This window comes from Uranotaenia lowii, chromosome 3, assembly GCF_029784155.1.
Source record: "Uranotaenia lowii strain MFRU-FL chromosome 3, ASM2978415v1, whole genome shotgun sequence".
NCBI classification, from domain to species: Eukaryota; Metazoa; Arthropoda; class Insecta; order Diptera; family Culicidae; genus Uranotaenia; species Uranotaenia lowii.
The window spans coordinates 287,627,883-287,651,644 of NC_073693.1; the positions used below are offsets into that span (position 1 = coordinate 287,627,883).

The following is a 23,762-nucleotide window of genomic DNA, read 5'->3' on the forward strand; positions in this document are numbered from 1 at the left end:
TGCCTGTATTTCCCGGAGCCATCTGTAGAAATTGCAAATCACTCAATGTTTCATAACGATTGACACGATGATTGACTAAAAACAAAAAAGACTGCCTACAAATGCGACCGTTTTTCTCTGCAAAGCACTTCAATAGGTCCCACGAAGTTTATACTGTGTTTAATTGTTCCATTACGCAAAAACTGTAGAGGAATAATATAAAGTCAAATATTTAGTTTTTGTTTATCAGTGGCTTTTGTACCGAAGGAGGATCGGCTAAATTTGTCATAACTTCGACCAAATTAAAAAAAAAAATGAGTTATTTTGCAGGTCAAGCTTCAGGAAACAGAAAACGTAATCAAGAAAAAAGCTTTGATATGGAAAAAGGAGGTTAATAGTATGCGTTATAGATGGCAAACGTGTTGTCCAAATATTATAGTCGAAAATTTTTTTCATTGAACACTATCTTAATAACCACTTGACAGAACATAACAAAAACTTGCACATAGAAACATTACATTACCAGGTAGCTTCGCTGAAAATTTTATCAAATTATATTAATGCATTCAAAAGTTATTCACAAAACAATGTGTTGCATTTTTTTCAAAAACACTGCTTAGAACTAGTCCTTGACCGCCAAACATCCTTTCTGACTTTTGTAGAAATAAATATTTAAATTTTCTTTCATAAATCAATAAGCTTAAAGCACCTGAATGTGAAAATTTGTTGATGGCAAAAAGGTATAAGTGAATTTATTTGGTGGAAAAGGAGTATAAGCGCCAAAATAAAAAAAAATAATGTGTTGCCTAAATTAGCGTCAAATAAACGTTGTCTTTTGGTAAAATGCTGTAAAATGCTTTGTTTTCATTTAAAAAGATCATTCAAATGAAAAATGTTCATAAAAATATCTATGGAATTTACTGGAACGCAACAAAATTAAGGTGTTTTTTTTCTCGAAATAAGGGGGGGGGGGGGGATTTAGGAGTTGTATCCCGCCCCATGAGGGTACTAAAATGCCAAGTGAGATGTTCTTCTCTAAACACAAAATTTCAAATTCTTAGTCAAATTCTGATGATCCACTAAAATGATTCAAGAGCTAAAATTTCGACTCAGAACTAAAACCAAAACCTCGAGAATTCATTTCGGGTTCACAACTCTAGTTCAGTTTTTTTAACAAAAAAAAACTCACTTTTTGATTGAAATTTAGACCTGAATATCTAATTTCAATAAAAAAGACTAAGATTGCCCAGATGTTTCCCGATTTTGTTTACTTTATTGGTAAATGAAAATTTGGTTTGATTCATTTGAATTATGTATTGCGTGCCAATTTTAGGAACAAATTTCTTCTAAATTAACATAAACGAGTTTTTGGAAACTTGAAGCATGATTTCAAATTGACTGATGTGATTTATAAAACAATGTTCTTTTTCTAGGGTTTTTCTTCATAACTTTTATTGAATAATTTGGATATTGGCGGGTTTTGGGAAAAATAACCCTAAATTACACGGCCTTTTGCATTTCGCATTCTTCATTTAGTGCTTAATTCTTGAAATCCAGTTTGGATCAGCATTTTCCATATTCTATACTCATTATTCGGAATGTTTAAATAAAATACATCTATTAAAACAGTACAAGTTTTAATTCTATTGCACTATTGGAACTTAGGAAAGTTTCATGATGGTGATTCAGAATTGAAAACAGTGAAACAGTTTCATCATTCGCAATATTCAAATAGATTTACAAATTGAATACATTTAAGAAGCTGAAAACTCTGAAGTTAAATAAATTCTTGTTGAGGGTTCTGATACAAATTTCACTTTTTGGTTGAAAACTAAAAGAAATGATTATCTGGAACTCAGATTAAAAAATCGTTCTCAGATTCGAAATCCAAATTTTGAATTGAGGATCGAAAGGCAGGATTCAGATCCGGAACTGAAGCTGAAAAATCAGATTCAAATTTAGCTCAAAGTGAAGTTTAATATTCAAGATCATAATTATCAATGTGAGATTTTCACTAGGGTTTCAAATTGCAGGAGATCGCAGATTGATAGTTTAAATTCTTGATTCAAAATTTTAATTTTATATTCAATCAAAGTCAGTTTGGAAAAAAAACCAGAAGAGACCACAAAAATAAAATTAAATTAGAATTTAATTAGAAGATTTCGTTTTTTGAAACATTTAGATTTATTTTTTTTAATATTCACAGGATTCTAATAATGCAATATGTAAATTAATAATGATGTGTTTCAAAGAACAAGTTCCTAATCTTCAAGCAAAAATGCAGCTGTATACTGCAAATTATTCAAAAACAAAGTTCCAAATTGTAATGTTAAATTTTACCTTAAATTTAATCTTAAATCTGATTTGAACTGAAAACTTTATGTCTTACTTTAATTTCTGATATGTTGTGATTGATAAGAACTAGTTTATTCTTTGCTAATTTAAGCGTTTACAAAAAAATCATTTGAACCAAATCTTGAAAATCGATTATTTATTTTTTAAATCAACCTTAAAATTTTTTTTAAAATATTCTTATGCATAAATTGCTAAATAAAATCGATATAGGAAAAATTTTGTCACCAAAACTTGGGTAGGACCGGTTCTTCCTACTGTCCTGCCCCTTTGGCTTCAAGAGCCTGATATGTTAGTAGATTCAAGTAATTCCATCTATGACACTGTAAAGAAAGTTTTATTTTTTCAGATCTCCAGTTTACAAAACAGTGACCAAAATCTCAATTGAAATAGATTGAATGTTTTGCAATTTTGAATCATTAGTGTTTATTTTAGTTATTTTCTTTTTTTTTATTTTTATTTCCTCTGAAAATTTGACCACAAAATAATTGAGATACAAAACAAAACAACAATCGCAAAAAACTCATTCAACAACATTATAATTATGAAACGTGAAAAACTTACATAAATCAATTTTTTTTCGATTATAATCTATTTCCACAGCCAAAGGCTGAAAATCTCTTAAAATAAAGAAAGACAAAAAAAAATTTTTTAACAGTTTACGCATCGATAATTATGTTTTTTTTGACTTCCTTGAAAAAAGGGTGAGAAGATTCGGAAAAAATGAAGCCTAAAAAGACAAAGAAACAATTTCTCTTGAGAAGAAAATTAACTGAATAAACAATTATCAAAAACCCTACCACGTCTTTAGAATGTTTTTTTTAAAGAAGTGTAACGAAACAATAAACAATAATCTCATCTTTAAAAAAAATTAAAATGAAACAATTTCAATCAATTTTATATTGGAACATTGGAACAAAACAATTTTATTTAGTAAGCCTATAAACTTGAGCCTCCGGATATTTTCATTCAATGTTTTCGGCAAACTTATTAAGGAAACTTATGAATATGTCTAAATATAAGCAGACATTTACAAATCTTTAAGCATTTTAGGGGGCGTGAGAGGAGTTTCGAGGGTTTTTTTCTAAGTAAAATTTTCAGTTCAAGAAATGAATTTTCCATATAAACGGAAAATAACTAGATCCCAAAGGTAAGTATTCAAAACTAAGTGTTAACAAACATATCTGAAAATTGGCTAGTCTCCGGCGGAATTTAATCCTATATTTATCTGGGCCTAAGGTGTTTTATTCACAGCACTTTTAGATATTCCCGAATTGAAATTAATTTTAAATATTGATATGCAGTTCAATAAAACTTTTGTATTGAAACTTCAATCTTGACACTCAAAAGCCCTACCACGTCTTTAGAATGGGTTTTTAGAAGTGTAATAGTTTCGTTACATTCAGAGTTTTAAACAATAATTGCAATTTCAACTACAAAATTCATTCATCAAACACTAATTTGACTCTTTAACAAGTCGGTAGCCATGTGACAGGTGTTAATTACTCACGATAGTCAACAGAAATTGCAAAACAAATCTTTAACCTAGTATCCACCTCTTTAAAACTTATCACTTTTTTTTATTAAAAAAACGGTTTATGGCAATAAAAAATTTTGTTGATATAAAATTTTCAGCCTGAAATTTCTATTTATTGTTTTTCTTGTTCTTCTAAGTGTTCATCTTCACATCTAGATGAAGTTCTATACACTACCCAAGACCAAAAAAATTCACATTTTTTTCAAGGTGAAGACAATTTTAAAAGCTAATTTTGATGAGTTTATGTGCAAAAAATTCATTTCATAACTTTTGTAAGTAGGACCAGGCATGCATTTTCTCCACGGAGAATCTCCGCGTTGCGGGTTTTCTTAATCCCCGTGGAGTTTCTCTGAATTTCACCACGGAGATGTTTAGCTAACACCACTGGAGAGAATTTTGAAATTAAACACCAACGAGCGTGAGAAGGAGAGCTCTTATGTTCCCCACATTCACCACCGAGAAAACCGATCGATCCAATTATTGAACACGAAAAAATTGCAGGCGATTGTATACATTAGGGGTATTTCGTGTGATAGTATACTTGAAGGGGCAATTGCAATTGGACTGGCAACAAAGAAAAAGTTTGTTTATCTGAAAAATAAATGTTTACATATCCGTTGCTGTCATATCATATTTAAGAGGATGAAAAATGCTTTTTAGTTGAAAGCTATTTTTTTTATCATAACAACTTTTTTTAAAGTTCGGGCCGAGTGTTTAAAGATATGTAGTTTAAGATGTACCTACAATAAAGATTTTTGTAAAAAAGAGATTTCGTATTAATCAAATTACAACATGTTTAAACCTTACTATACAGGAAGTTCTCTTCTTCGGGGATGTTTTCGGTTCCGCGATTGAATGTAGACTAAACTCGCTCGACGAACGGGACCACGGTTTTTATAGCCTCGGCTCGTCGCGCGCTGCTCGCTGATTGGTCGATGGTTTTTCTCCCCGCTCTCCCGCTTCGGACCGCTTACCTTCTTGCGGTTGCTCTCCTTCGGCTCGCGCGTTTTCTTCAGTCCGTACTGCGGACTGAACATCATCCCCGCCGAAAAGTGCGCTCCTCGTGATATGTGGATTTAGGTTGTCCAGTATTGGTAATGATGCTAGCTTGTGAATTGGTCTCTTATGGGTTTCAGATTTAGTTTTAACGTCCACAACTCTTACCAAACCGTCTACTCCAGGGTCAGGTACTGCACAAAGGGTACGTCCTATCATGAGGGGTGCAGAAGTGAGGGCTTCAGGATCATGAGGATCTTTGTATTCTTGGATTTCTTTGGAATAATTAAGCGATTCTTCGATGTATGCGGAAAATTGAGCTTTTAAGTCGAGTTTTCGAGTTAACTTTGATTCAAGAAGAAAGAATCTCCTTTTTGCCAAAGAACGGGAGTCTGCTAGTTGCGCCAGATTGTCTTTTAAAGGAAGTTGGACCACATAAAGACCATTTTTATCACGACGATTGGTGGCTAGGAAATGTTGCTCACATTCATCAACGCTATTGGACGGAACTTCCTCAGGGGTAATGTTCTCAACTTCGCAAAACCTTTTATCTAGCTTGTCTACAGGATCTGTATTCACGACAAATGAACCCAAGACTGCTCCAGTATGAACGCCCTCATAACAATTTCCTCCTACCAGCCAACCAAATTGAGAATCTTGCAACGTAGGAAGATTGTCGGACAACTTCAAATAACCTGGTTTCATTATTTCGTAAAAATGGTCCATACCTATAAGCATGTCTATAGTGTTCATTCTAGAAAAGGAGGGATCTGCGAGTTTGATGCCTGAAGGTATTTCCCAAGACTCAATATCAGTTGTGTATGACGGAAGAAGGCCAGTGATTTTTGGCGACACAAGGCAGGACAGCGACAACGTAAAGTTATTGCACCTGGAGTAGACTTGGACGGTACCCATTCTCTTCATTACGGATTTAGCACTACCAATACCATTAATAGGGACACTCACCTCATTTGTTGGGATCCTCAATGCGTTAGCCATCGACTGCGTTATGAAACTAACCTGTGAGCCACAGTCTAGGAGCGCCCTGCAGGGATGCGGCTGTTGATCCTTGTCCATCACATTGACCAGGGCGGTGAGCAGGAACACTTGACTCGGCGATTTCGTTGGCACGTGGGAATGAGCAGCATTTGGGGACGCAATACTAGTCGATGGCTTGCATTCTGGAACTAGAACCTGGGACCATGTCGCTGGTGTTGGCGCTGGTAACACATGTCGAGTTGACAGTTTCATATCCTTAAGGTGTAACAACGAGTGATGTTTCCGTTGGCATTTGGAGCAGGACATCTTTGAAGGACAATCAATTGCTCGATGTCTTCGGCTTAGGCAATTGAAGCAAAGATTCTTTTCTCTTACGTTGCTGATCCTTTGGCTGACCAACATTTCGTTGAACTGGGGGCACTCGTAGATCCGGTGACCTTTGGCACAAAAGTCACAGTATTGCTCTTGTTGTGCTGAGGAAGTGGCCGTGTTGATCCTCGGATGTCTTGGTAGATTGAACCTCGAAAAATGGCGATGCTTGGTAAAACCTATCTCGGCTGAGGATTGGCAGCGCTCCAAGACGGACACTCTCTCCTTGAGAAAGTGAATAGTGTCTTCATATGTTGGCAGCTCACCCTTCCTGATAGTGGACTCCCACAGCTTCTTTGTCTCGTCATCCAAGGCACGAGACATCAGGAACACCATCATGTATTCGGCTACCTCAGCGAAACCTTGGCCCAGAAACTTGAGGTTGTCGACATGACCATCAAAAGTCTCTACCAGAGACCTCAACTCGGTGAATGATTCGCTGTGTAACTTTTTCACACCCAGCAAGCCTGCTAGATGTCGATCAATCATTCGTCGCTGGTCGGAATATCGTTCATCCAACAGTTGCCAAGCTCGAGCGTAGTTGCCATCGGTGATAGTTTTGGCATCTATCAACCCGGCTGCGTCTCCAACAAGGGCCTTCTCAAGATGGTATAGCTTGATGCGATCTGGCTCGTTAGTTCTGTCGACCACATCCTGGAACATAACCTTAAACTTCTCCCATTGTTCGAAGCGACCATCGAACGTTGGTATTGCTCTGGGAAGAGAAGGTTGGATGACCAAAGCCGGCTGGCTGTTGGTGAGCTGCGGCTGCGGCTGCGGCTGTGGCATTAGAGTTGGCGAAAGTTTGTCGAGCCAACTTTCTAGCATCATCGATACTTCCTCATGCAGGTCAACAAAGCTGAAATATACGTCGTCGTTTTCTTCACGCTCGGCTGGTGATGACTGGGCGAGGATTTCATTGTACTGCTTGGTGAACTCGGTTTTCGAACCTTCCACACTCCGCTGGTATACTTTTAACTGAGCAGGAGTTAGTTCAGTTCCTTCCTCTTCCGCCTGCTGCAGGATGGACTTTATCCTGGATATATTTCGCTGCGCCATTCCACGGCTGTGAATCAGCACCTCCAGCGTATCGTGATTCCTCACTGAATCGGGGCTGTTTTTCACTGGTGTTCTTTTTGGAGGCATTATGTTTCACTTTTATCACTTCACTACTTTTTTTCTTCAAATTTCACTTTTATTGCTCAATACCTTTTAAATGCACTGATAGTCTTTTTCACTTTTATTTACAGTTATTTTTGTCACCACTTTTCTCGATTAGTTGTTCGTTTTCACTTCTTTCAAACTTTTGCTTTTCTATTTGATATTTTTTCTCTGTGCTCCACTCCAACAATCCGCTTCCCGATTCACACTCTCTCAAAGACGGAGGTATTCCGTCTGAAGGTACCGGCTTTTTCATCCGGCTCGAAGGACCATTTCCATGTTGGAACTCGACTCGTGGACTGTATGTAGAGGGGCATTGGGAACGACCACTGGATGCCCGCTCCCCTTGCGGGATTGGGCCGGACAGGGCAACCCCCTGTGGTTGCCCAACCAGTGGAGGCAGGTCATCGGGGAACGCTGCCTGGAATGCCAAGACTAATCGACGATTGCCACCAAGACTCGCTAAACTCTTTCGATGGCTCTTAAAAGAGCCGTTTGGGCGGTGGCAATTGAGAACCGGCAGCAAAATCGTTGGAGCAGCAAGCACTGAGAAAAACACACTTCACTTAGCCTTTCATGATGTTGTTGTTTATTTCTCTATTCACTATTTCTCTAGTAGCACGATTTGCTTCCGCAACTCAATCGGCTCCGTCCGAGCACGATTATGGTGAGCAGATTTCCACCCTAGCTGCTTCTCTCTCTGGAGGCTGCTTCTCTCTCTCTGGCTACTGTTTCGGTTTCTCTTCTTCGGGGATGTTTTCGGTTCCGCGATTGAATGTAGACTAAACTCGCTCGACGAACGGGACCACGGTTTTTATAGCCTCGGCTCGTCGCGCGCTGCTCGCTGATTGGTCGATGGTTTTTCTCCCCGCTCTCCCGCTTCGGACCGCTTACCTTCTTGCGGTTGCTCTCCTTCGGCTCGCGCGTTTTCTTCAGTCCGTACTGCGGACTGAACAGAATTATTCAACACAAAATACAAACAAAGCAGAATCCCATGATTATTTTAAAAAATTGACAAAAAGTGAGGAAAAAACACCACAATTTTTTTAAACAAAACACGTCAGCAGCGCTCAAATCATTTTTTCAAACTCCTAAAAACCATTTATTTTAGCTTAAAAAACTACAGCTTTTTACTGTCGGCTAGAATAACTTTTCTCAGTTTAGTAAATTAGTGGCATGAAGAAAAACGTCTTCCTATTCCATAAGCACAAATTTCTCGTAATATACATTTTTTTATCAAAAAAGCAATTTGCCTTAGTTTAAACATTCTATGCCCTATTTACAAAAATCAAAAAAAAAATTATAAAAAAAACTACTGTAGTTGCAGAAATTAGACCAACCCGACATACTATGTTTCTCTATAAACTTTCTATATAAACTTCAGGCTTCTATCTGATATTCAAATATAAATATGTAAGCTTTTCTAACTGATTTAACCGAAGTTCTATGTTTCTGATTTAGAGGAACTTTTAATATGAAGTTATCCTCTATTGCAATATACATTCTGAATTCAGCTATCATTTTCCAATAAACTTTGTTCAAAATTTTATCATAAAAATATTCTCTAAGGTAGTTGAATTGAGAATTGCTTTGGGTGATTCTTTTTTTAAATTTTACAACTCCTTCATGGGCTCTGAATTGATGTTGGTGATTGAGTTATTGATCAAATTACAAATAGAATTTAGCATTAAACAGCTGCTATCAAAGCTTTCAATTTTGAAAAATGAACTCATTCCCAGATGCTTTGTTGATTTAAAATATTTAGTTTTCTATGGGGTGGCATATGAGAACATTCGATTCATAGTGTTATTTTACCACAGAAAACAGACGTACAAGTCAGCCAACGAAACTTGTGTGAAATTTCGAACGATTATTTTGAACCAATTTTTGATTTTTGGCTGGCCACCAGATGTCTCCAAACAAACCGAAGAGAACTATCAAAACCAATCTGAGAAAAAAACAAAATTTTGGTCATCTTTGGACAGGTCGTATGAAATGCTTGGCATGTTTCGAGAAAATTGCTGTTAAAGTTGCGTTACACTTTCGTCCAATTGCACAATGGAAAAAATGTTTTAATAGTTTATAGTTTTTCCCTTCAAGCCAGAAGTGCTAAATTTTGGACAATGGCATGCAAAAGTGATACTTTAAAGTAACCCGCTTTGAGATGTCTGGAATCAGTTCTGATGAGTAAGACTGATCGTCAAGAATGTTCCTAATTAAACTAAATAATCGTTCAACTGTTAGCTATTTCGAATTCCTCAGTTGTGCAAAAATAATGGAAAGAATAAAAATTTATCACTGGTACTTTTTATTCGGTTTTTACTTATTGACTTTTTTCGGTGAGTGAAACAACTTTTTTTTTTAATTTTTAAATTAACGAAACGTTTCGGGTTACTCTGGGGGACATCTGACGATGGGTAAAGAAAAGTAACACAAAACGCTACGTAAATAAAAAAAAAGTTTTTTCACTCACCGAAAGTCACCGAAAATCAACACGTAAAAACCGTATAAAATAAAGGAAGTGAAATTCTGTCCAGTCAAAAGTATCTTTTATTGCACTCTTAGCAATAAACTGAACCCGACTATTTTAAAACGGTATTAGTTAAATATGTCGGGTTCATATACGATTAAGCCTTTTCGAAAAAGGGGCACTTGAATATTTGATTTGTAACTTTTGAATGGCACAATAGATGGCACTGTTTCAAGTCAATTTTCAACGAATTTTTTGGATGTCAGCATTTAGTATTATATACACTTTTTTGAAAATTTTTTTTTTTAGCTTGTACAACTGTTCTCTGTGATTTTACCAAGATGGTCAAAATTTTAAAGGTTTTGCGAACAATATGAACTATTTCAAATTTGCCTTGTTTTTCAAACATAGATTTTCGTTTTGAAAAATATTTTATCCATGCATTTCATTTTTTTTTTCTCAAAAATTTAACCTTTTTCTAAATTCTTTTTGATGCCTACTTACTTGAATGATGTCCTGACGAAGATTTGATTTTCATATGTTTTTTTTACAATACACACGCACGACGCACATGTGTGAGCTTCAATTGCTGTTTTTTTTTCAAAAAACGAAGGTAAAATTGAACCATTTACAACTACAACTTTAATGATCGGCTTTGGAAAAACTTCTTTAGAAGTTTACATCCAAGTTTTTATCCTGTCTCCAAGAAGGTCTACAATCAGCAACACTAATCCATCGGCCCTGGTGTAAAACTCGCTAATGATCAAACTTTCCGAAACAAAAATCAAATCACGAACCATCGGCGACGGACGCGTGAACCCATCAATACATTTTGATTTTGATTTTGTTTATTCTCACTGCTCAATTTTACAGAATCAACTTGCGAAAAACTGAAACAAAATGAAACACACGCTAGAATTACATTAGTGGCAAAAAAATGGAAGGAAGAAACTACCTTCTGCGATCACCGATAGTTTCCTTTTTTTGTCTTTTTCAAGTTTTCAAGAGTGTTGTGTTGCCTTTTTTTTAAACACACTACAAGACGCCGGGCGACGAGCGCTATTACTGGAAACTTATTGTCGAATAAATATTTATGGCTTGAAAAGAAAATGAAAAAGTTTTTCGATGCTTCCACTTCCATCCATTCGGATTTACCGCCTCGCCTTTTGCTGGTTCTGGAAAATCTTCCAAAACATTTCATCCTTTCCATTGGAACCGATCCCTTTCCTCGGTTTTCCGCTTCCAACCCTCGATATTTTGGCGAAAGAAGTAAAATTCACGAAAAACCTCTAAACATGGAAGGAAAGAACGACTCGTTGCTATCTGTTTATAATTTTTGCCAAAAGCATCGAGTTCCTGAAGCAGCTTTTGTCTTTTGCATTTTCTTCCTCCCTAAAAAGTTGCCGCGACGCGTTCAATAAATGGGGGGTTGTTTATAAACAACGTCGTAGAATGGTTCTGGTTCTGAGAATGGCAGATAAGAAATGAATGAAAAAAGTACAAAAAAAGTAAAACGGAAGCATCCCAGTAACTTATCGTTAGTTGTTACTGGAGTAAGTGATGGTTGATAATATTTTCTGCTGCGCTTATTCAAAAGCATCAATGGAACGTTTCACGAACGGAAGGCTTGGTGGAAAGCGGAAGATCTCGTAAGCAAACATTTTACAGATGCTGACTGAGGGTGTTTGATAAGACTCTTCTCGCCTGACGGAGCATCTTGGATCTCGCTTGCATCTTCAACATTCGGTATCGTGAAATCTCAATAATGATTTTCTCGTTGCGCACTTCCTCGGTTCACTTACGCTAATGATTTATTTATAAACACTTTAAAATCTGCACTAACTTCAGACGGTACTCACGTTAGCTTAAAAACTCCTCTTGAATTATTTTTGTGAATTGTGCCAAAAGCTGAATCTACATATAAGGCCTTCAAACTTATTAGACTGATTGAAAGTTTAGTAAATGGTTTATATTGAGAATTTTTCGATTAAGATTTTTCGATCCTAAGGAAAAAGCTTATCAAAATTTGAGTGTATTTTTCGCCTAAATGCCATATAGATTGCATAATTTTGTATGTAATAAATATTCAAAATATGGTACTCTAAATGTCTTCGGCTAACCGGAAAAAGTATCAAATTAAAACTTATCTTTTGAGGTAGAAGAATCGATTAAAAAAATCCACAATATTTGTTAATAATATCGATCTTTCAAACATCAGTTTTAGATCAACCAACTTCATAATAAAAGGTGTTAAACACTTAAAGTATTTCATTTCATGTTTTTTTTAATTTTCCCTTAAAAATCATTTTAAACAGTCGGAAATGATGTGTACATTAAGAAAAAAAATTAAAATAAAATACACATATTCCACATTTTCCGTACATTAATTTTTGCAAATATGTTACTTTATGAAACGAAGGGTTAAGATTAGACGGCCTCTAAATAATGTGATAAAACTTTTGGATTAACAATTTTAATAAAGACTGTTGAAAAGTTTTTGTAATATCTTGAATTATTTTTATTACTATAAATTTGAAGTACATACATACAATCTTAATCTTTTGAATAATTTCTAGAATGGCGAGTATTCGAAACAATTTTCCATCATTTTATTTTATTTCATCGATGTTCGAAACAAAAATCGTCAAAGAATATTTGCAAAAAAAATGCAAAACTTTGTTTTGTGAATAACTTTTGAATGCATGGATAAAAATATGATGAAATTTTTAATGCTACAATCTAGCAATCTAATGTTTACATGTGTAAAGTTTTGTGGCGTCAAATGAAGAATCGACTTTGGTTTAAAGCGGCATGTGCGCTATCTATATTTCACACTATGAACGAAGTTATGACAAGTTTAGCACATTGTTCTCCTTCTGCAAAATACAATATCGCTGACTTATTATCACTCCTTTACAGTTTCATAATGACACGAATCGAAATTGACAAAACTAGACATCCAGACTTGTCAACGAAAAATTTTTAGCTGCAGAACTGCCAGGTTCCCGAAAAAATAGTTGTAGATTTTTATTTTTTCAAAATTTAACCCCGCTGCACAGTGGTTCAAATCCCCAAAAAGCTGGAAAATAGTTTAATTTTCAAGTCAGTGACAACCAAAATATTTATAAAGGATTTAAATCTCCAATATTCGAAGAAAATTTTGATGTATTTAGATAATTTTTAAAGACCTTTTAAGCATCTTTCCTGGAACAAACTTGAACGATAACTTAAACGAAGTAATAAAAAAGGATTTTTTTTTATTTTTAACGCCAAACAATTAAAAAAAGCATCTTTATCTTAAATTTTTTTTAAAAAGATCTTGACTGAAATGATCTATTATAATGTATTCTCCAGTTTCAACATGAAAAACATCGAGGCAAACATAAAAATTACCCTGCCGATCGCCACGCTGAATTATATACCGTTTGATGGGAAAAAGTCTTAAAAAAACTATCTTGAAATCAGTTGTTACATTTTGATATACTTTTAATTCAAAAATGATTTTTTTTTAAGTATTTATAGAGAGTTAATCAAGTATGGTTTGCTTTTGCAACTGTCCTAGAGAAATTTTGTGAATTAAGAATTGTGGAAATTCTAGCAAATATTGAAAAAAAAGTCAATTTCATATTCTTCAACTTTTCAAAAGGAATCTTTATTAAAAAAAGCTTTTTTAATAATTTTTGAAAACTTTTTTTTTAATTGGACTACTGTGCGCTGGCTTTCCATTTGTTTAGCGCAAGGTTTGATCCCCCCATTTTGTTTATTTTATCGGTAGATAACTTTTCAACTAGCCAACATAGAATGTGATCTGTGTTTTTTTTTAGTCTTTTAGACTAGCCAGACAGAAAAACATGTGATGTTTTACCACTTCTACAATCGAAATGTTCAGATTGCTCTAGATTAAACTTTCAAAGGTTGATGCACATTTTATACTTTTATGAAGTCAATCAATCTTACTGTTATTCAAATTTTAGGTAACCGTTACATTCCCTAGGACTCTTAAAGTGATTTAAAACAAGAACTTTGGACGAATAGTTGGATTTGAGCTGTTTTGAAATCTTTCAAAGGCACATTCCTGGGCTGTGAACATATTCAATGCTATCTTTCTCAAAATACCACATCACAAATCGTCATAAAATTTTGCACATTCTTACAAAACATTAGTAGGGATTCCCCGGAACTTTCAACAACTAACGTCCATGCATTCAAAAGTTATTCACCAAACAAAGCGTTGCATTTTTTTTTGAATACATTCCTTAGAAAGTAGTATTAGGTACTTAACGTAATTTTTAAAGAAGTTTTTTTTGTGAAAAATAATTTGACTGTCAAAATTAGTAATTTACGTATTTCCTAATATTGTGATTTTTTAATAATATAATATTTCGCTATCATATGAATTTTCCTTTTGAAATTTGAAGATTTGTGTGAAGTTTTAAAATGTTTCTATTAATTTTTTCTTGGCTTATGAATTTTGGACCTTTGGAATATGGACGGAAATTTATATTTATTTCTCTTTATCTTCCAACTTTGGGTTCAGTTTTTAGCTTTCACATATGAATTCCGATAGCAAAAATTTAGAGAGAAATGTTCATATCTAATATTAATATTCTTTACAACTCTAACTTGTTAGTTTTTATGACGAACAAGCAGGTTGCTGATCCTTAATTTGAAGTGATGAAACAAACAATTCAAATATAGTACATTAGATATCGATCAAATTTATCTAAAATATTCTTGGTACTCTTTCAGAAGTTTTAAATATTTGAAAACCTTTTATAATGACTAACGTCTTCGATGGCTTACTCTTGTCAAAAAAAGGTTTAAAAATTTGATTCAAAATGACGAATATTTTTGGTGAATTTGAAATGTGAAAAAAACGCGATTCTCTTATTACAAAATGAATGCTTATAAATTCAACACAACAAATGTACTTCTCAAAAGAGTTTAATAAAGGACTATTGTAGAAGAGAAAATGAAAAATTTCTGGAAATCTTGGGGTTCCGAATCAAAATAAGTCGTGTATACGGTTCCAATTAAAAAAAAAAGAATCATAGCATAAAATTGAAACTAAATTACGAAACATAAAGTTTTGTTTGAACAGCTGTTTAAATACAGTCAAGCAGCTTTACAAAAAAAATTAACCAAAGTTTAATATTTCTAAAAAATACCAGATTAGGAATAGATAAAAGGAAAATTCAAATTGCAATTTTTAAATTGTTTATCCTATTCTGGATTCGAAACTCCAAACCACATTATTAAAATGTAAAAAAAAAGATTGGACAGCAAGAGAAATCTCTTAGATAAAAAAGATTGAATAAAGTAATTGTTTTGAGTTTTCACCAAATTTTCTTAAATATGAATTTATCTTACCAAAGGTGTATTTTTATTACTAAACAATATTTTCCTTGTTGGCTGAATCGAATTCACGAACTTGAAATACTTTCGCAATTTTTATTTTAATAAAAAAAAACAGGTTTTGAACTATCAAAGTATGCAAAAACATATGACTCATTCAAGCGACTTCTTTTAGTGACGCCACAATGTTTGCAAAACAGTTTGTGGGAAAATTTAATGTTAATTTTACGGTTTATTAAGAACAATGAAAAAAAATATATACTTCTAAGTTCAAACTCGAAAGAACTTTTATTGAACGAATCGATATCGAAATATTAGAAATAGAAATCGTGGCGTCACAACGCGCCACTTTTTCCACTTTTCTTTTTTTTTACGAAACCGTACTTTTCTGCTCTTTATACGACCAAACTTTATGATAATTTCAGAAAAGTTTCAATTTGTTTCAACCAACGAGTTGGAAATATCAAGTAAGGACAGTTTTATTTTCAAAATAATTTTATAAAAAAAACTGTATGAAAGACTTATGAATTTGTTTGAACGAAATGTTAATCTATAAAATGTACTATGTTTAAAAATTTTTAATCACATTCCACACAGTGTCCAGATAAAAAATTTAGTACTGAACGTTTCCTGCCTTTTTTCTGGCTGGAAATCGAGGCCAAAACTAACTGCGTATGAAGAACTTGATCTAACTATGATTATGATTTTAATTAAAATCACAGATAACTATCTGCTTCATGATTCACAAAGATTTTTTTTTCGCTCAAAAAATTTGAAAAGATCTGAAAGCTTCGACAATATGTGACGTTTCAATTAATTACGAATCACGAATTACGAAACAATGGAATTTTCGTGACATCACAGCGCTTAAAAATTGATACCTTCGGTTGCGTTAAAAATAATGAATTCGCTTGAAGCAGTGCACTCGCTTCCAACTTTGACCAGATACCATGTCTGCTTGGGTTGATATTTTTTCATAAAATTATCACAAAACTCAGTCCAATTGTCTAAATAACCCTCCACAAAATTTGAAAACTGTACTGTGACAGAAAAAAGGGTAAAACTATTCTCGTGAAAAAGGGAAATTTGAGATTGCATCACAGATTTCTATGTATTTTTGACGATTTTCAATGAAAAAACTTGAAATTTGGCCAACAGATGTGAAAATGTTTGATCTAGTACCTGGCCGAGTTTTATCAAAATCGATTGACGCGATCGAAAAAGGGACCGGTTTAAAAATGAGATTCATTATCGCTCAACAGGCGATTTCATTCTTCTTTTGGACGGATGTTTTTATGGAAAATATCGTCATGAATGTGGTTTGTGGAAAATATCGACATCATATTTAATATTTTCAACCAACGCAGGAATGAAGTTTCAATAAATTTTCTACATTTTATGTGAGAAATTTTAAAATTGTGAAAGAAAAATCCAATAAAAAAATGATAACGATATCATTCATACAAACATCCGTTTAAAAAAGAGCACAATCGCTTGTTGGACAGTAAAAAGAATTTTCAATGAAACTCGTCAAAACTACAGCGAAGCAATCTCAAATTTCCCTTTTCCTCGAAAATAGCTGTATCTTTTTCTAGACATAGTACAGTCTTCAAATTTTGTGGAGTGATAAAATAATATCCCAGACAGAAAAGGCAGCAGGTCAAAGTTTAAGGCGAATGCGCTGCTTCACGCGATTTTACTCTTTTCTGAATGCAACTGTACATTACCGATTCTAGAGCGTAAACAAAAAGCAATTTTTAATCTCTTTTTTTTAGCTTAAAAGATGACTTATAATATGTAAACGTGCTGTTTATTGATCAATTTTTGACTGACATTGCCAATCGAAAAATCTACGAAAATCAACCAGTCGTTAAACAAATTTATTGAAAGATGACTTCTTTTATCAACATTTCACAATAAAAATAAAAAATTTCGACATAACTGGTTTTACGACAATGTAATATTTCAAATCACAAATAATTGTTTTAATCAATTTACTTTAATTTTAAAAATTTCAACGGTAGACCTCTTAAACCTTTGATAAAGGTAACTGTACATCTTTTGGTTGAAAAAAAAGCTCAATAAATAGCCTTTCTGATGGCGTGCAAATTGTTTTTGAACAATGAAAAGTAAAAATCGGTTCTCCAGCTGAGCGATGCGTAGAATGGATCATTGTTTAATCATTTCTTCAAGTATATATGTACTGCTTGAACATTGAGTTCTTGTAATATATTTTTGATAACCCTTGAAGTAATTAAGTTATCTTCTTATTTTGCACGATTTTTATCTGATTCGCAAAATAAAACGAAATTATCATAAACATCGTAAATGAAGATTTAATAATAATGCCGGAACAAATATCGAATCCTTCTTTTGTCACTTGGAGTTGGAACATCGTGAGGGAGGGATAATAAAAAATAATGCGATAAAATTTTCAAATAAATTGCACGAAAGCATGTATGCAACAAAATTGCAAACAATATCATTGCACCAAAACGTATAAATCACGTAAATTTTTATCGAAAAATTCAATGAAATCAAGAACATGAAAAAAGAAATAACGCACGTCCTCCAAAATTTGTTTTTGGGTATTGTAATCTTTAGAATATTTGATTTTTTTGTTCGAAATTTCATGAAATAATTCAAATTTTATTTATTCCTCCCTTTGGTTTTTTTTTTTAATTTGGAAGGGTATTGACAAAAGAAGATATTGATATTTGTTCCAGCCTTATTGAAAAAAAATCAGTTTAAAAAGTTTCCACAAAAATAACAAATTAAAAACACGGTTTTAATCTGAAACAAAATTCTTTTACACTTTCTCTCCATTTTTGTAAATTTTGAAAATCCTTCCATGAAAACAGGTGTTTAGAGAATATCTTTGATAGGTTTTCTATTCAAAGTGATTTACTAGCCAGAAGTTGTATAGTTTCTTGTGTATTCTTGCTTAAAGAATTTTTTTCTACATGTTTATTTATGCAAAGAAAAAAAAAAGAATAGAAAGTAGGGGATATTCGTTCAAATTCTGTTTTTCATAACTGCAATTCTTTAAAAAAAAACAAGTTTATGCCGGAAGTTGCAAATAGTCTGTTGAATGAAATCCACATTGAAAATGATCAATCACAAAGAAAAGTCTGAAGGAAATATTTTTTTAGAATCTCCACACCCTAGCATCAGTTTTGGTCAAAACAGTAACATGTAGTCCAAGCTCAAAGTAAAATCTAAAAAGATTTTTGAAATCATGAGTCTTAACTGTATTTGGCGAGCGTGGGGTGCCAGAGAAATTGGAGAACGGTCGCCATGGATCGAGTGAATTTTAGGAATTTTGTTCGTCAAGTTATGTCGTGAGATGAAATACTATGTAAATAAATAAATAATAACTGTATTTGATCATGATTAAGCTTGCCAGATTGCTCGGATTTATCCGGGTTTGCCCGGATATTTGATGCAAAGTTTAGAGAAAGTCCGGTCCGGCCCGGTTGCCCGGATATCGTGAAAAAGTCCGGATATTGCCCAGATTTTTAAACAATTTCCACAAAGAAACCAAAAAAAAAATCAAAGTTTTTGAGTAAGTTTCAGCAAAATCGATTAACGGTATGGAAATTTTCAACGGTTGTTTCAAATAATTTCGCTGATTTACTTTTATAAACCTTTAAATACTTAAGAGTTCCAAAAACTTTTTGGAAGTCTACAATTGCATTAATAAAATATTAATTTAATTTTTTTTTTGCATTTTTTCTTTGCTTTTATACATAATAACACCTAAATTTTGCCCAGTTTTTGGATTTGAAAAATTGAAATCCATGCCCGGATTTTGCCAGGTTTTTTGAAAAATGCCCGGAATTGCTAGGCCCGGATGGGAGTGGAAAAAATTCTGGCAACCTTAATCATGATGTATTACAAGAAACAATAGCGTTTTGTGACAGAAAAAAATTATTTTCGTAATTAATGGATTCAACTGTCAAAAGTTATACTCATTCTTTGAATAATTCAAAACAAAGCATCACCATTACTGAAAGTGGTCAAAAAAGGTCCATCAGCTTTCGTTTGTACAGCAACTGTCACCGGCATTGATTTTAAAATCCATACAAAGCTGTACTTTTGCTACTGGAAAGTTTGTCAACTTGGAAAATTTACTTGAACCATAAAATTTCCGCATCATTAAAATTGGTCCGATTTATTTTTTTTTCCACTCTTTTGTGGTTAAAAGCCAGCTTTGAAATCTGATATGACATTTGAGCATGCAATTTAAAGAATTTATATTGACGTTTTTTATGGTCGGTTCTCCCAGTCGTAATCGAACGTCACCATCATCGATTGGCATCGATGAAGATAACGCCAAAGTTGCGTGCTTCAGATGGAAACTTTTCACGGGGAGGTTTCTTGCCTGCTCCATAGATTCTCATTTCCATTCGAAACCACCAGCAACACCGCCCAATTCAAATGGCCACCAAAAACCCTAGCCGAAAAAAAAACTCTACATTTGGTAGAAAAGTTGTGGAAACCGGGGTCCGCGCAAAATTATGATGCCCTATTTGCCAATTCGGCACCAACTTCCGGGCTAAGTCCCTTTCTTTCCACCAATATCGTCTCGCAGCAATAAATGGTCCAGGTATTGTTGAAGGCAAAATGGTGCTTGGTGATCTTTTTGTCTGTTCGGCATTGGAACAGAAGTTGTGAGTGGAAACAGTCGTTTATTTTCCCGAAACGAGCAACTTTTGCAAGAGAGGGGATTGGTATCGTTTGTGGCTGCTGTTGAATTGAAGTTTTCCCCCCATTTGGTTCTCCTTCTTCTTACATCGTTTCTACTCCTTTCTTCGAAATAATAGGGAAACCTTTTAGAAACCGTCTCTTCCTTGAGAAAATCGAGGGGAGGAGAGGGGAGGAAGCTTTTCTCAATTGTAAGGATTAATGGCCGGCACCGCCATACATCAAGTAGTTCACCCCCAGACCCCATTGACTTGACTTTGGGACCACCCTCAGCAGTGATGTTCGAGATGCAATGATGCGGGACCAAAAACTGTCTAATAATGGCCATAATTTACCATTAGCGAAGGATTTGCCAATGATTTGTATTGGAGTTCGAATGGGAGGAGTGGAAGAAAACTTCCCTTTCGTCTGCTTCTGGTTTGATTTTCAATGGAATGGTTACGGGGGTTAAAGAGTGAAGTGAACTCTGAACTCGATTTCCCATCTTATTATTTCTTTTGAAAGGATTCAAACAATCATTGAAGCTGTTTTGAACAAATTAATGTAATGTCAATTAGGGAACACTCAACAAATGATTTATCGATTTTTAATTTGAGGATTGATGTTCAAACAAAAGTAGTCTAGCCAAGGACATTGCGCTCATTTTAATTTGGGAGCATTGAAAAGGGAATTTGAATGTTTATTTGAGGCAGTCATACAATCTCTAAAGATTTTGTCTTAATTGCAAAACTGTCATTGGAACATTTAGGGCTTGGCAGCTTTAGTCGTCTTAAGTTCAAAGTTTAAGGTGAACAATGATCATACATAATTGGGGCAATCACAAACGCATATATTTAAAAAAAATCATTCGTTTGATCGAAAAACGTTCTATAAAGGATATGCCAGGGGCTTTGGCGTAGTGATTGGAGTTCTAGTCGAATACGCAAATGTTCACGAGATCAAATCTCGGTCATGGCATACAAAGTTGACTAAACTAGTTAGTTTTGCAGTTCTTTTTCTATCGCAGAACAAAGCCGACTCATATGGGTTGTTCCTTATGAACTTCCTAGTATTTCTGTCATAAGTGAGATCTTTTGAACTTATAGGTGTTTTGCGCAATAAGTTGTTGAAATAAAATATTAACACAGGGGATTAACATAAGGAATTTTTTCCACGCGAATCCGGACCGGGAAAATCCGAGCTTTGTATATAAAAACCTGGGTTTTTTCCAAGTTGCCACGAATTGTTTTTTTTTATTTTTTACCAAAAATTCGGGCAAATTTGGTCAGTTCAATGAAAATCAATAAGAAGAACAATTGAAAAAAAATTATCATCAAAAGTACTAAGCAGATTTTTCATCGCATCTAAGGCTTCCGAAATATCGTTAAGAATTATTTTATAACAACTTTCTCAAAAAAATTGTTTTTGGACACAAAAATTGAAAATTAACATAATTTAATTCGAGTTTATTTTTATTGGATTTTCCAAATAAATTGAATAAAGTCGGGCAAAATCTTGGTTCTTTTCAACAAAATTCAAGCAACCGGGCCGGACCATACTTTTACTAAATTTTGAAACAAATACCCGGGGAAGTCCGCAAAAACCAGAGAAATATGGAAAGCTAAGATTCTTATATTTGGTGCCAATATTTTATTGATCGATTTTTTTTGGCGTCTATATTACTATTATTCATCAAATTAACTCTATCACTTCTAGTTGTGGTGATATGGTGTGTTGAAATATCAAAATTGATCAGTTTTGAGTGGAAGTGGTCTTCGAAAACTATTAAACTTTTGAACCTAAATGAAAACTAAACATTGATTTTGAGACTATTTATTATTGTTGATTATCCCTTATCCAATATTGAGTGTCAATATTGGAAGTTTGGCGGCTTGTTACTTCATTCGAGTGCATCGAAATAAAAAAATCTTGGTAGACCCTCAATAAATTCCTAAAATCTTTAATTTTACAACATTACTTTTTTTATGAACGCTCCCTGAAGGCCCAGGAAAAAAACTCTCTTACCAAACCATGAGTGTCTATTTGACATTCCTCGCTTAAAACAGCAATATTTTTCTCTATTAACAACCAATTTGTACAAAATGTATAGTTATGGAAACCTCGTAATATTACTCAAATATGTATTCAAGACAATGTTCACCTAGACACTTCAGTTTTCCATTATTCAACGTCTGGAAACAGGTTTGAAATAAAGACTAGAGATTAGCTATGGAATGCTGAAAAAAATCTCCTTAGTGCCCAAAAAAGCTGAAGAAGGAAGCTTTACGTTGCACATAAGGATATATATGTTTTGAATTTTTTTTTAAATCTTGACCACAAAAGTTGTGTAAAAACCATACTTTTCAATCAATGCACCGTCAAAATGGATCAAGTTACACCAGATAATTTTTGAAAAGGGGATTGAAAAGTTGACGTAATTTGTCACATTTTTCATTTTCAGATTTTTGAAATACGAAGCACAGAATTTTTGAGGAATTTTTAAAAGCAGCAGTTTTTTGAACATCTTGTTAATTTGAAATTTGTTCAGTGCTTATGTAATTACACAGATCAGCATGAAATTGGCTTTTTCGGGAATATAAATTTACTACAGAAATCTTGCGAAAATAATCTCAAAATCCAGTGCAAAGTTGTCACAAATGTGTATCTATTAGTAGGGTAAGTGAGCCTAATTTCGCTATATTTTGTCAGAGGTTTTTGGTTTTGATTTTATCACGCCGAATCTTTAATACTTCGATGTACAATTTTTTGGTAACTTAGTTCCAAATTTTTATCTGAACTCTGTTTCCATTTGAAATAATCATTTCAAGCCTTAATTTACGAAAAATATCATATTTTAAAAAGTGTGTCGATGTTCCTAATTTGGCACTAATTGTTCCTAATGTTAACATATCGGTGTTCATAATGTTAACATATGAGAACAAATGATACGCGTACCCAATATTTGTTCCTGATTTTGCATATGGGTCTGTTTTTTAATACTTTAATGAGAACAATCTTAAATCTCACTTTTTTTTTATAAATTTTACAACGTTTTTGGAATATGAATAGAGAAATAAGGACTATTTAAATCCATCACTATATTCCTTTACGCTAGTTTTCAAGAAAGTAGGGATGTTGAGCTTATTCAAATTCAAACTTTTACTTTTCCAATGGATACATTTATTATATTTCAAAAAGTAGAAAATTCATTGTAATGGATACAATTACGTTCAGTCAAACAGAGCATCATCCAACAGCATGGTTCGATACAACATTTGTGTACCACCACAATTATTAAACTTTTATTTTAATATAATAATATAATAAAAAATAATAACAAAACAATGATGCCATAGTTTTTCACAGTTTTTTGAAGTTTTTTATCCTCATAAAAAAATTTGAAAAATCGGAATTTTTAGAATTTTTGATGCCGTAAAAAACTTTAAACAATTTGACGGATTGGTTTAATGATATTACCTACAAACTTTATATGGATTTTATTATCCTATATCAACACTGTTGGTGTATGAATATTTTAATTTTTTTTAAATAAATATTTTTAAAATTCCGTTACCAGTCTGGGCTAAAATGCATCGACATGCAAATCAATGATTCACAGTTTAAATCTTGTTTCCATATGCTAGAATATGATGTAAATTTTTTTTAGTATTTTTTACCCCTAAATGTGTTCAGCACCCTTATGCTTTAATTTTTTTCAAATTCAATTCAAGGATCTTAAAAATAGGGTTACTTGAAAAAAAAAAAACAAATAACATACTTCAGTGCGCCCAAGTGAGTATAAATTCTTGACAATAGGAAAAAATTGATAATCTTTTGGAAATGTAGATTTTTTTTTAT

The 23,762-nt window shown here is 33.5% G+C and overlaps 1 protein-coding gene across 1 annotated transcript in view; it reads right to left on the reverse strand.

The window, feature by feature from the left end:
• Positions 1–23,762, reverse strand: part of LOC129757908 (neuroligin-4, Y-linked) — a 395,502-nt gene that overhangs the window by 123,230 nt on the left and 248,510 nt on the right. The gene's annotated exons all lie outside the window — the stretch shown is intronic.